The following is a 14,739-nucleotide window of genomic DNA, read 5'->3' as shown; positions in this document are numbered from 1 at the left end:
TCATACCAACCTGCCTGAGACTACCTCTGATACAAACTGTTTTGCTTTAAAATGATCCAAATTAAAAAAAACTTTCAAAATTTCATATTAGTTTATGGTCCAAATACCAGCTAAATAAGGACAAAGTTATTTCACTATATTACTCTTTACTCTTTACTCTTTTACTTGTTTCAGTCATTTGACTGCGGCCATGCTGGAGCACCGCCTTTAGTCGAGAAAATCGACCCCAGGACTTATTCTTTGGAAGCCTAGTACTTTTTCTATTGGTCTCTTTTTGCCAAACCGCTAAGTTATGGGGACGTAAACACACCAGCATCGGTTGTCAAGCGATGGTGGGGGGACAAACACAGACACACAAACACACACGTATATATATATGTGTATATATATATACATATATACTACGGGCTTCTTTCAGTTTCCGTCTACCAAATCCACTCACAAGGCTTTGGTCGGCCCGAAGCTATAGAAGAAGACACTTGCCCAAGGTGTGACGCAGTGGGACTGAACCTGGAACCATCTTTATTATTTTCAAAATTATTTGAAGCAAAAGCTGTGTATTTCAATTAAAAAAAAATGAGTTTTGAATGGGTTATTAAATTTTTTAATAAAACTTTCTATGATATTATTAAATTAGTAAAATTATATTAGATTTTATTAGCACCAATCTTATTAGACTCCTGCTTCAGATCCTCTCTGTGAGCCTGTTTCCTTTTCTTTCTCAAATTGGTACTTAAGCCTGATAAACGTTTATGCTGAAAATCTTAACTGTTAATTAACTCATAATTAATAAATTAGTAACTTCACCAAAATACTTAATGAGAAATGTCTGTCTAAATTATTTAGACTCCCTAAATTGAAGTTATCTGCTTGAATATATGATCTTGTTATTATCATTGTCATTTAATGTCTACTTTTCCATGTTTGCATGAGTCTGACAGAATTTGCCACATCAGATTTTCTATGTTTGGATACCCTTCTTTTTGCCAAGCCACACTTTTTTCCAACCAAACTAGTATTTCCTGATAGTCGGGTGTGTTTTTCACAAAAAACTGGATTCAAACAACATCACTTGTATGGTGATGAGGCCCTTTTACAATTATCATATGATATCAAGACAACGGTATATACATACACACATATATATGTCAGGTTTCTCCCAGTGTTTATCTGCCAAATCCATTCAAAAAGCTTTGATTGGCCCAAGGTTATAGTAAACACTTACTCAAGGTACTGCACAGTGGGACTGAACCTGAGATCACATGGTTGAGAAGCAAGCTTCTCAATGCACTCAGCCACGAGATCATAGTTAAGCTATAAAACCAACTTAATCAAAGTTCCCATAAACTTTAAACACTAAAAATTCAACTGCTCTCATACTTTTTTTTTTGGTCTTGCTTTCATCCATTGGACTGCTGCCATGCTGAGGTATCATTTTCAAGAATTTTAGTCAATCATATGGACCCTAGCATTATATTAGGTTGCTACTTTGTCAATCCGTAGTTGTCAAATCACCGAGTCACACTTTCTTTAACATCAGTAAACATAAACAGACATGATGAACTTTTGCACAGTTTACATCTACAAAATTCCACTGCTGAAGTATTGATCAACCTGAGACAACAGCAGACACTTGCTGCACATTGAAACCAAACCTTGAATCATGTGGTTGTGAAACAAACATTCTAACCATATGATAATAAATTTTTGAAATTATAGGATATTTAATTAACCTTTTAATTACCATATTTCTTTAAAGAGTAAACTGGCTGTGCATTTCAATTTTCAAAAGATATATTTTGAGGGTTTTAATGAAATCATTTCTATTTTTATTTATTGGTATGTCCAGCTGGTGCTTAAACTATGACATTAAAAAAAGGTTCTTACATAACACCATAATAAAAAAATTTTGCTCAGTTTATTATTCATATAATGATTAGATTAGGGTTGAGTTTTTAATTTAAATCTGCACTCTTTAATATGGTTTCAAATTTTGCCACAAGGGCAGCAATTTTGGTTGAGGAGGTGAGTCAATTACACCAATTTTGGTACTTATTTTATCAACCCTGAAAGGATGAACAGCAAAGTCAACCATAGCAGAATTTGAACTCAGAATATGGCTACTTTGGAGTAGATTTTGTAACATGGAACCTAGAGCAGACTTGGACAGGTTAATATTGAAAGGATTAACACTTTTTTGCTTGTGGGGCAAAAAGCTTTCTTCCCAACCACATGGTTCCTTGATCAGACCCACTGCATGGCACCTTAGGCAATGTCTTCTACTATACCCTCAGGCCGACCAAAGCCTTGTGAGTGGATTTGGTAGATGGAAACTGAAAGAAGCCCATAAATATATATATATATGTATGCGTGTGTTGGTGTTTGTCCCCACCACCATTGCTTGACAACCAATGCTGGTGTGTTTATGTCCCTGTAACGTAGCAGTTTGGCAAAAGAGACCGATAGAATAAGTACTAGGCTTACAAGGAATAAGTAAGTCCTGGGGTCGATTTCTTCAACTAAAACCATTAAAGGTGGTGCTCCAGCATGGTCGCAGTCAAATGACTCAAACAAATAAGAAAATTAAAAGAATAGTATTCTTAAAGTATATTTCATCTAATAAAATTGGTCTGTACTAAATATGCCTAAAAATTTAAATCAAATATTAGATCTCATTCTATATCATCTATAAATCTGGCTTTTTTCTTTCTCAGATAATTATAAATCTTGTAGATTGAGGTGGCATTACAACACGGCCAGAGTCCAATGACTGAAACAAGTAGAGGATCAATTATTACTTCCTTGGTTTGAAAACTAATGCTAAATGTGACATGATGCCTTGTAAAGACTCTTATAACATTTATAAAATTGTTGTCTATGTGTACACAAAACAGCCCTAATTTTTCTCATAGGTTATTATTTAGAAAGGGCAGGTAGTACTTCTATACTGCATTGCAAGTGGGGTTAAGACAACTTCCTTTTTCATGTTAAAAACCAATTTAAATGCTCCTTTCTATCCCCCTTCAAACACATACACATACACACAGTCAGTCAATCACTATCTCTACCTCCCTCAGTTTGTTTTTCATTTGTCTCAGAGGCTAAAAGGTCTAGCTTACACAAGTGGAGTGAGAGGTATGTTTGTTTTCTTCTCTCAGCTAGGTAACTTCCTCCTGTTGCCGTTGTCACCAGCTGATGTCCAGGAAAAGGAAGCACTAAGTTTGTTTCCAACTTGGCCATCTGATCTCTGTTTCGGCTCTGTATTGCTTTTGTTGTTTTTAACCATCCCATGTTGATTTTGGCTTTACACTCTCATATAAGCTTGTCATTTCAATCTGAAACCCTTATACTTTTTATTTATTTATTATTTACATACAAATCTTGCTTTTTTTTTGTTGTTTTGGTCTTTTCTTAACTTTTTGTCTTTTTTAAACTTTGTTATTTAGCTGCCACGTGGAAACCTTTTTCAAAATGTGTTTTGCAATCAATATTCCTTTTTTTCATAATTTTGGTTAAATTATATTTACTGACAGCTAATTGTAGACAAGCTGTAAGCAAATAATAATTTAACCAAGCTTCACTATGGCTGTGCAGCTATGAAGTAGCATCATGACTCTTCTACTGCAGCTTTTAACTGACCAACTCCTTATGAGTGAAACTGGGAGATGAAAACTGTAGAAGTGATATATAGACATAGATAGATTCAAACACATGTGCATACACTCACTATATGTGTGTATCCTAGTCTTGCGGGATCATGGGTGCTAATTCCACATAAAAGCACCCATGCCGATGCCACATAAAAACACCTTTGCCAATGCCACATAGAAGTGCTAAGTACATTCTGTAAAGTGGTTGGCATTAGGAAGGACATCCAGCCATAGAAACCACACCAAAACTGACAAACGGAGCCCAGGCAGCTCTCCAGCTTGCCAACTCATGTCAAACTATCCATCCTTTGCCAGCATGGAAACTGATATTAAAAGATGATGATGATATACATTGTGTGTGTGTCTGTCTCTATATTTGTCTCTTCAAATGTACCATTTGGAAACTAGTGCTGTGTATTTTTCTTATAACTTAGTGGATTGGCAAATAGAGATCAATAAGTACCAGGCTTTAAATAAAGGGTACTGAGATCAGTATGATTTGACTAAAAACTAAAAGCGCTTAACTTTCTTTCAATATATAAAATTTGTATTTGTAATATTGTGCTCTCATTAAACATATCCATGTAGCCAGTTGAACAACTTGTTGAAATCTAGTTGCTGAGACATCGTTTCTGAGGATCATACTGTATGTTACAACATGCACTGGTTGATTCTACTGGGCCATTGCGACTTGGTCATACTCTCTTTCCTGGCCAGTCTTACTGTCTATGCATACCTGTTAATGTTTAGCCCTAGGCTGGCTCTGAGTAGATCCAAAAATCAAAGAAGATTCCACTCATAACCATCTCATCTGCCTTAATGTCTTTTGAGTGAAATTTGGTTGATGTAAACTGTTTGGAAGCCCATTATATACTCTGTATGTGTGTGTGTGTGTGTGTGTGTGTGTGTGTTGTGTGTGCCCGCCTCTGTGTGTGCCTTACTTGATGAAAAAGTAAGGGTTGACTTCAAGGACATCTGACTGTAGCAGTATGATTCAGCGTTTCTCATGCAACTCATGCCAGCATAGAAAAATGGATGTAAAAACGATGATGATTTTGTATCAAATACAACAATGTAATTTTAGATACAACCTGTTTTAAGATGGTAGGATGTGATTTAAGGGAAATTTAGCTGCTATCTCTAGCTGGGGATCAACTAGATATAGGCTCCTATGTTGGCTGTAAATTCTGATAGTGGCTACAGCAGCGTGAGCTACAGCTATTGTTTCTCTCTGATTGTCAACAGTGGCATGTATTCCAACACAGTGTTCGGTGTTTACAAGGCTGTTGATGCTGCTTTATTTTATTGTGTATGTTTGATTATTTATTTATTTATTCTGCATTAATTGTTTGGACTTAGCAAGAGGGATCAGGTTTTCTGGAAGCTGTTGAAGTAGCATTCCTGTTTATTGTAGATGTGTGTGTTGTAGCAAAGATTGCAAAGTTAGGGTTCACTGCAACAAAAAATTGTAGTGTCTCAATTTTTAGTGTGCAGCCTGTGATGATGTAAAGTACACTGTTTTGAGTTATTTACAGTTTGTTGTGGTTTGTAATGAAGTGACTGGGCACCCAAGTAGAACTACCCCAATCTATAACACTGTGTAACACATTTTTTTGTCCCTGGGTAGCATCTGTTATTTCCTATTTGCTTAGCCCCAGAAAGTATGTAAAATGGCTAATATTTCCTTCAAACTTTGCTTTTGTATGTTTACTCAAACCCCAAAGAAACCTTCTAAACACATAGCTACGATGCTCCCCCACTACTCCTCCTCATGATCAGATGTGCACATATTGTCAGCCACTAAGGGACATGCTTAAGGTCAAGCAATTGACAAGCAAATCTGTAGTATTGAGCAGAATATTTGCTATGATGATATTTCTGCTTCAGCAACTCAACACTGAATCTGTCTGAAATGTAATGGAAAATAGGTCAGTTTCAAAACATTGATGTCCAGGTCACAAAAGCAAGTTTGAAGGGAATAGTAGTCATTTTCTTTTGATTTCTAGATAAAAGCAAATAAGAATTAACACTTACTGGCCAAAGGAGAAAATAGATAAATAAATAAAAAATTTTGTTACACACACAGTGTAAGAGATCTATATCATATTATTTGTACACTAATGTTGTTTCTTCTTTGTTTGCAAAAATGTCGTAGCTATAAATGCTCAAGGTGTGTATGCACATTGTTTTTTCTTTGTTGTGGCATCTTATGTATGCCACAACAATGAATATTTATAAGTGTTGTATGTGATTCACAGTGTTTTATGTGTGTGTGGTGTGCTTATGTTGTCAAATGTGACAAGTGTTTTTGTTATATTTTTCCTTTAGTGATTCTGGTAAAGGAAACAGTGGATTAGGTAGATACTACAAGTCAGGTTTGTTGGCAGTTGGAGAAGCTAGTGGGGAAAGGTAGGAGGATGTGACTGCGATGTCATCTACATATGAGGTTGTATGTATGTTTTGTAAAAGTAATGTTAGTGTCATGCAGCCATGTCTAGAGAAAGGAAGAGGATGTTAATGTGTTATCATCTATGTACAAGGTTGTATGTAATTTTTGCAGCAGTATAGAGCAGGGTTTCTCAACGGTTTTTTTGATTTATAAACCCCTTTGATTACTATTTTATTCTGGTGGGCCACCATATAGTCATTTGATGTTTAAAAACTAGTTTTATAGACAACTTCTTTCAAAATTCCTATTTGGTTTCTCACACCTTAACTTGTGTAGGTTGAACTATGTAAAATGTTAGTGAAAGAAACCTATCTGTTTCTTGCAATACATACACCTAAAGCAAAATTTTTTCACAGGCACTTAAAATACTTGTTGGTCTACAATTTACTATTTTGTTGCGTAGATCCCACAAAATTTTATATGGACCCTCAGGGGCTATATGGACCCTGTTTGAGAAACTCTGGTATAGGGTAATAAAAGTGAGAGGACTGATCATTGTAGTACTCCATTCAAGAAAGTTGCAAATTCTCAAAGTGGTGTTGTTTTACAGTATATAATCTTAGTAACCTGACTGGTAGTTTACCTACACCAGTATCATGTGTTAATTCTAAAGGAGATTCACACAGATGGATGATTAAATAATGAAAAAGGAAAATAAAGTATATTGGTATCAGTGGTGACAGGGTGTAGAGAAATGAGTGGAAAACAAGACTGATGTTAATAATTAAGATGCATTAGATTTATGAAAGTTAGTAGAGTGCAGTTTCAGGAAGAGTCTGCTATTGTTTCTAGTAAGGTGAATGACATTGTAGAATGTATGGGCAACCTTTTTTGAGAAGTGAGTAACATGAGATGCAGTTTGTCTTTAGGTGAGCTACATCACTTAACAAAAAAAAACAAAAAAACAAGGTAATTTTTTATTAGGCATATTGTTCAGAAAGTCTTGCAGGCCACAGGTTGTCTATGACTGGTGTAGACGCTCTCGCTCTCGTTAAACACTATGACCAGCTGATATGCTTGGATGTTAAATGGAGGAATATATTGTTAGCAGCAATGCAACAAGCAGACCTTGTCTACCAGAAAACACCTCACACTCTCTTTCTCTATCTCTTTCTCTCTCTCTATCTATCTCTTTCTCCCTCTCTCTCTCTCTCTCTCTCTCTCTATTTCTTTCTCTCTCTCTTTCTCTTTTTCTCACTCTCTCTTTCTTTCTCTCTCTCTGGTGAGTGGTTAGTGAAAGAGTCAGGAGGTCTACTGTCTCATTCATTACCTCTGAAAAGTGGTAGCAGACAAAGATACTTGGAGGAGGGTGTGTGCTGAGAGGAAAAGCTGCCAGTGTTTCGGTTACATTTATAGATACACTTACATAAGCTTCATTATAATAAGGTTGAGTGAGTGGTTTTGATGGTTACAGATGTAGAACAAGCTCATTTTATTTTAATTCACAAAAGGAAAAGCAACTTAACCATCTTCTAAGAAACACTTTCTTATATATTTTTTTAGTAGTTTGTTATTGGTGAAATTAACTTGTTCATATTTGAAAATGTCAAGTTAAAGCATAAGGCAAGTTAATACAAAAATTTAGTTAGGTAATAGGGAAGATTTTTGTGTGTCCTATTCTTAAATGGTCATAGTGGGAGGAAAATTAAAGAAAATTTGATTAAAAAAATATATATGTATATTTCTAACATTTTAGCATTGGAATCATGGTGTCACTTTCATTTGGCTGACAAGTAATTAACCCTTTTTTCCCAAGCTTGACACCAAATGTTCTGCAAAAGTGTAATATACAGATTTCAGGAAATCCATAAAATTACCAATAGCTTTCAAAATTGAAAATGTCAAAGATTTTTCCAATTTATTTTCTTTTGACATTTTTTTGTATTTTTTTAAAAATTACACTTTGTCATGATACTTTTTTAATTTTTTTATGAAGGATGTATTAAACATTAGTGTATTAATGGTATTCGTGACTGAATTTTCTCGATTTTGGCTTTTCATCTATAGAGTACTACCATGCAGCTTTGCTGTAAGTAGGCAGTGAACCAGTAAGACACTTCTAAGATGGTGTAACAAATCAACTTCACTAATTGCTGATCCTTAGTTTATCTGCTGCATTAACTGATTCTTCTGTAACCTGGAAATAGTATTATTATTTCAAACATTTATTCAAATAAACCAGAAAATATCTTTTGATATTTTTTTACTGTTAAAGTGCAATCTTCAGTTTTTTTTAAAATTTACTAATAGCAGATTATTACAGGAATTCAATAGCAATATGTTAGATGGGTTGTTCAAGAAATTTTCTTAATTTATATTATAATGAGCAGTTTACTAAATATAGTGTCACTGTTTTCTGTACCATTTAATTATCCATTTTCAACCAATATTAAAGTACACCAGTTAAGTGCTGAATCAGCTTATGTCTGCCTTGTATTGTCCTTGAATCTTACCTAATGTTAGCAACAGTTGCAAACTCAATGTAATTATACATTTAATGTGACTGAGTGGTGAATGTATTAATAAATTTAAAGACGATTCCATTGTTAAAACATGTGCTAATAATTAAAAAAGTTAAAACCAAATTATATTGTGTAAGCAAAGATCTGTTTGCTGTTACGTTTAGACAATCAGCTGTGTTTATATAAAAATGGTTAAGTTAAACTCGAGTTAAAAAATAAGCTAATTATAATAAACTTAAAACAGTATTATGTGAATTGTTTTTATTTCACTAGTGAATTATAGGTATTTTGTTGTATTACAGAAAAGTCCTCCATAGTTTTTAAAATTTCCTTTGATAATTATCAAAATGTTTTCTTTTGGTTCGAACTGTTTGATAATTAAATTCCTAATGAGAGAAATTTGTTATTTGAACTAAGTCTAATGGGGCAAGTACTGAGTGCATCATGCACTTAGCTGCTTTTATTAAAATCAACTTGAAGAACAGATAATTCTTTGAGCTGCATTACTTGCATCAACAGTAATGTAGACACCACACAGTATGCAATATGACTTAATTTGTATGGTGGAGTGATGGGAAAACTTTTTTCTTACATCCTGTCTTGTCAGTAAAAGAAAAATATTTTTTGTAGTAACTGTCTGATAAAACAAAAATAAGCACATTACATAATTAAGTCTACAAATATAAAGAGTGAAATTCATTCCCAAACTTTTGAAGCGGGAAGATTTTTGTATTTAGGTAACATTGGTTAGTAAATAACTATCTATACAAACAAGAAAATATTTTCCCATATGATTTTTCTCTTGGAGTCTTCAACCTTGAAATCACTGCATATTTTTCTTGACTCGTTACTAGGACAAATTAAAGAAAATAGACGATTACAATTTGAACCATTTGCTATTTCCATAAATTTTCATTTATAATTTAATGTTCATTTTTTCATATTTGTGTTATTTGACATGTTAACTTTCCATTTCAAAGTTACTTTACATGACTTAACTTTCGTGGGGTCTTATTTCTTCTAAATGCACATTTGTATTATCAACACATAGTGTGTAGTGATATGTCTGAGACATAAATATTATCTACACCATACCTCCTAATTAATCCCTGGTCTACTTCCTCCATTTCCTGTCCTTTTTCATTATTTAATTATCCCATTATCTGTATATGCTTCTGTCTCTAGATACCCATCTATGTCTTTGCTGTCTATCTGTTTGTCTATCCAACTCTTGTTTGTCTGTCTATCTGTACATGTTGTGCTTCTCTATTCATATGTCTCTGTCTGTGTTTATCTCTCTCTCTCTCTCTCCCTCTCTCTGTCTATCTATCTATCTATCTATCTATCTTCTCTATCTCTATTCATTTGTCTTTCTGTCCCTATTCATCTATCTGTTTGTCCCTCTGTCTGTCTGTTAGTCTTTATTCGTCTGGCTGTCCCTATCCCTCCGTCTGTCTGTCAGTCTCTAACTGTTGATCTGTCTGTCTGTCTCTATTCATCTATCTGTCTCTGTCCATCTGTCTCTATCTGTCCATCTGTCCATCTCTGTCTGTCTATTTGTTACTGTCTCAATACCCAGGACTCATAAGGCTGGTTATCCCATTTCCATTGTGTATAAATGAATGAGATCATAACACTTACCCTGAACAGGATGCCAGACAGAGTTACTCATTTACAGATGAGTGGACTGGAGCAAAACACTACATGTGAAATGAAATGTTTTGCTCAAGAACTCAACACACTACCTTGACGAGGAATAGAAACCACAACATTGCAATCATATGTGTAACACCCTAACCACTAGGCCATACAATTTCACAAACATAATATATGAACATAATTTTAAACCTGTTGTATGTAGAATTTAGCTGACATTTTCTTAGTCAAATGACTACCATCAAAGCATCTACAGAATGTTCTAGTAAGACTTTCAGTTTGAAGATATTTTTGCATCAGAACACAAGAGAAATAAAATAAAACTCTGAGCCAAGGAAGTAAGGTCTCTGTATAGTCCTTTGACATGCTAGAAATAGCAACCAAACTTCTCTCAGATCACTTTTTGATGACTTAAAGAAAGGACACACTGGATTATTTTGCATTACTTGGAGGAGGGAGGTCTCCAAGACTACTGGGAGGAAGTGGAAAGATATTCTCAGGCCTGATTCCTGGCCAGAATGCAGATGACTGAAGGCATCAAGAGTCAGATGGCAGTGTTTAATCCTTTAGCATTCAGATAACTCTGTCAAATGTCATGCTTATTTATTCACATTGTTTTGAATTAATCATATATTATCTCATAGCTTTGAAATTTTGATGATGTAGTTGTATATTTTTTGAATGTCATTGTTGAGTGAGAGGCCCAACATGGCTGGTTTGAACATAAAACAGGTAGAATATTTAGGCTGGATATGGTTGGTTTAAATGCTAAAGGGTTGATTTACCAGTCACTAAATGAGCTGACAGATTAAGTCATTGATCGACCAACCAGGTGATGGATTAAGTTCATGATCCACCAACTGACTTGATGGATTAAGTCAACTGACCACTAATGCTAGATGCACTGTACTCCTCCACCCCAAAAAAAAGCCCATATCTGGAAAACCTTTGATCAGAATTGACCTGGGGCTAAACAAAAGAATGAGAAGCTGAGAGAAAAATCTTTTATTTTTTCTATTTTTAGTCATTGGACTGCAGCCTTAGAAGGTTTTAGTCAAATAAATCAGCCTCTGTACTCATTTTTAAGTCTGTTATATATTCTGTTGGTCTCTTTTGCCAAATTGCTAAGTTGCAGTGACATAAACAAACCAGTACCAGTTGGCAAGTGGTCACGCACACACACCTGTCAGGCAGGCTTCTACACAGTTTCCATCTACCAAATTCGCACACAGGGCATTTGGCTACCCTGGAGCTAAACTAGAAGATACTTTCCCAAGATGCCATACAGTGGAGCAGAAACCCAAACCACGAGGTTGTGAAGCAAACTTCTCTCCCAAAATATATAGCTGTGCACCTCTGTTAAAACTCTATATATGGTTTTCATGATGTATACTGATAACTGAAAATGGTATTTCACTGCTTTTGTCTTATGCCTACAACCTTTACTGGAGATGGCACAGTATCATTACTCTCCCCCCAAAACACAACTTTGATTCATAATTCATACTCATTCCTTTTCAGCAGATTGCTGGAGCCGCACACTTTCCAACATTAATTAAATATTTAAAAATTGTTCCTATATTCAAATATAACAAGGATTAATTCAACAACTACCAAATTGCATACATCCAACATTTTAAAGCATTTTAGCTTGGTAAGTGAGAAGCTTATTGCCAGATGTGACAAGAGCATGGTTCCATGATGGGCTTCATAAGCACCCTATTTACTTGCAGATTCTTCCACAGTTTCTGACTTTCACTTGGACTACTTTTAGAGATTTAGCAGCACCCTAAAGGTCTAGTTTCTCCCCCCCCCCCCCCCCACACACACACACACACCACCACCACCAGTTCTGAAGTCCTGCAAAGGTCATGAGTGTTACCCTTTCTCTTGTTTACTAAATCATAAACAGTTTAACTTCGCCTGAATTTCTGAGATCTTGAATTACATTGTTATACATGGATTATTTGAACCAGTGTCCTACAGAACTATGGGATAGTCAATTAAGTGTTAAGCATATTACTGAAGGTGCATGGCCTAGTAGTTAAGGTGTTGAAATCTTGATTGTATGGTTGCGGTTTTGATTCTTAAACTGGGTAGCACATTGAGTTCTTGAGAAGAATAAATCATTTCACTTTGCTGTGGTTGATTCAGTTGACAATAGATACAAGCAATAGCTGGAGGTTAGCTCTGTGATCAACTGGCATCTCATTCAGGTGTAAGCATTGTACTTGTGGTTGCTTATACACCATGGAAGCCAGAATAAAAAGAACACAGCTTAATAAGGCCATAGGCTTATCGTAGACTTTAGAGTTAAGTCAAGTAGATTAGTTAGTGGACATGCGTTGAATTTCTACATTAGCCAAACAATACATACTCTGGTTCAGGCAGAATGAGCAAATGGTGTCACAAGTTGAAGAACACCTCTGGTATAAACAACAGAATGAGAACAATCTATTCTCATGAATTTATTTCAGAATATAACAAAATATGACTGGTATGGGAAGAAGGTTGAAAGATTATACCAGCCAGAATATGAGTGTTAGTTTTTTTAACCAGGTATGTCTTATGCTGTTATCAATCTATGGCTACAAGAAAGCTCATTATCCTCTACTTTATTGATAAAAATCTTATACAAGGGAATCCTGCAGTATTTGTAGACCTTGAACTATGTTTTGATACCATAGATTACCAAATGCTGACATCAATATAACAACACTATACAAGGCATAGTGATGGCACTCCGTCGCTTACGACATCAAGGGTTCCAGTTGATCCGATCAACGGAACAGCCTGCTCATGAAATTAACGTGCAAGTGGCTGAGCACTCCACAGACACGTGTACCCTTAACGTACTTCTCGGGGATATTCAGCGTGACACAGTGTGACAAGGCTGGCCCTTTGAAATACAGGTACAACAGAAACAAGAAGAAAGAGCGAGAGAAGGTTGTGGTGAAAGAGTACAGCAGGGTTCGCCACCATCCCCTGCCGGAGCCTCGTGGAACTTTAGGTGTTTTCGCTCAATAAACACTCACAACGCCCGGTCTGGGAATCGAAACCGCGATCCTATGACCGTGAGTCCACTGCCCTAACCACAGGGCCATTGCACCTCCACACAAGTCATAATATAAAAGTGGTTACTGTACATATAGGTTACTGTATTTAGTGCTTGTTAACTTCAGATGTCTTGAAACTAGTGCAGCTCCTGGTTTCCTCCTAATTCAATACTTGGGTCACTACTATTCATAATCTACAAAATACGATGTGCATGCAAGCAACCATAAATTTAGATTTACATTACTTTTATGGACAATTCAACCTTCCTCATCAGTGAAAGTGACGTTAAAACATGTTTTAGAAAACTAAGCAGACTGTTTTAATTCCAATAGACAAGCCTTAAACACTGTGCAAACAAATGTTGCTTACTTAACTTGGGTGCTGTGGTACTATTGATAACACTATCCGCACACTTGATATAATTCAAAGCCAGAAAGACGAGTGATGGTGATACAACTTTTCATGCTTTCCTGTGTAGACAAATAGATTACAAAATATGAGTTAACATAACATGTTAATTTTTTATTTCAATTTTATTTTTTCCCCATTGGTAGAGGAGTAGAGCACATGATCATTGTCGACCCTCTCAGAATGGTGAAATTAACTTGGCCAATGATACTCAGCCTCAACATCTCTAGGTCAATGTTCGCAGAAAAATGTGGACTAATCAATCTAAAAATTTTGAAAGCTATCATTTTTACTGTAAAGCAAAAATTTCCCACTCTGTAAAAGCATTCATATCTTTGTATTGAGCAGTTATGTTCAAATATTGATACTCTAGCTTCTGGTGACAGGAAACTAAACACACTCTATACTTAATTGCACTAATAAAACACCAGTACAATTTAATAGTTTCTCTGAAGAAACCAGTTTCTCTAGTATTCCGTCTTTAAGGATTTGTTTTAAGTAAATTATGTCTCTTAGAATTTGTTTTAAGTAAATTTATGTCTCTTATTTATATATCACTTGACAGATAATGAATTCCCCAAATATGTTGAAACCTTTTTAAGACTAGTTCAGTTGCAGACCAACTACTAAAGTAGAATAGAAAAATGTTCAAAAGTATTCCATGTCACTGCAAAAAGAGTCCAAAGACAAAGAAAAACAATCATATAAAGTACATGTAAAAATTATCTATGCAAACATGCTTCGCATGGAACCGGCTCCATGTGATTGGTCATATTTTTTTAATGACATAGATAAATTGCAACATCAGATTTAGTGATCTGATTGTCAAATATTCCTGTTGAACTTTTATCTAATTTAGTTTTACTGAAATTTGTTCTATTTCATTCAAGTTTGTTTTTTTGTTTCTTCTTCTTTTAAAAAGGAGTGTTCTGGAAGAAAGCTTAGGCTAAGAATATTGCTTTTTTTATTGTTTTTTTATCTATACTTTTGTATCACTATTTTTGGAAATCAAATGAAATATCTTTTTGTCTATCTTCTGTATTTTGCATCCTGTCCC

The sequence above is a fragment of the Octopus bimaculoides genome, chromosome 2 (genome assembly GCF_046866305.1).
Source record: "Octopus bimaculoides isolate indiv1 chromosome 2, ASM4686630v1, whole genome shotgun sequence".
Lineage (NCBI taxonomy): Eukaryota > Metazoa > Mollusca > Cephalopoda > Octopoda > Octopodidae > Octopus > Octopus bimaculoides.
This window is presented reverse-complemented; position numbering follows the sequence as displayed.